Here is a 511-nt window from a genome sequence, read left to right as displayed (position 1 = left end):
AATCTACAACTTTTTTTTTTTTTTTTAATAGTTGCCAATGTCATTTTTATAAAACAAACCTCGGAAAACTTAGTAAATGGCATTCCACCAATCTGCAAGAATCTTGTCTTGACTGGCAAGAGAAGGAAGGCCCTAAAAAATGCTAGAGCAGCCAATTACTCATCATTAATAGAGGAAAATAAGAACAAGTCCAAAGTATGTTTCCCAGTCATTTAAAGTAGCTGTAACAAAACCTCTTCTTAAAAAAACACTTTCGACCCAGAGGTCTTAGCTAACTACAGACCTGCGGTATATCTAATCTTCCCTTTCTATGTAACAGTAATTGACAATTTGAGGATTTCAGTCAGGATTTAAAGTGTATCATAGCACAGAGACACCACTGGTGAAAATGACAAATGACCTAATTGCTTCAGGACTTGTCTGTCTTATTAGATTTTAGTGCTGCATTTAATACTATTGATCAATTTTATTAATCTAATATATATATATATATATATATATATATATATAT

General features: G+C 31.5%; 1 protein-coding gene across 10 annotated transcripts in view; it reads right to left on the bottom strand.

Annotated features, from left to right (window-relative positions):
* Positions 1–511, bottom strand: part of fam13a (family with sequence similarity 13 member A) — a 65,095-nt gene that overhangs the window by 28,123 nt on the left and 36,461 nt on the right. The window lies entirely within an intron of this gene.

This window comes from Etheostoma spectabile, chromosome 2 (genome assembly GCF_008692095.1).
Source record: "Etheostoma spectabile isolate EspeVRDwgs_2016 chromosome 2, UIUC_Espe_1.0, whole genome shotgun sequence".
Taxonomy (NCBI): Eukaryota; Metazoa; Chordata; class Actinopteri; order Perciformes; family Percidae; genus Etheostoma; species Etheostoma spectabile.
Note: the sequence above shows the minus strand (reverse complement) of the source record. Positions and strands in the feature narration are given on the sequence as shown.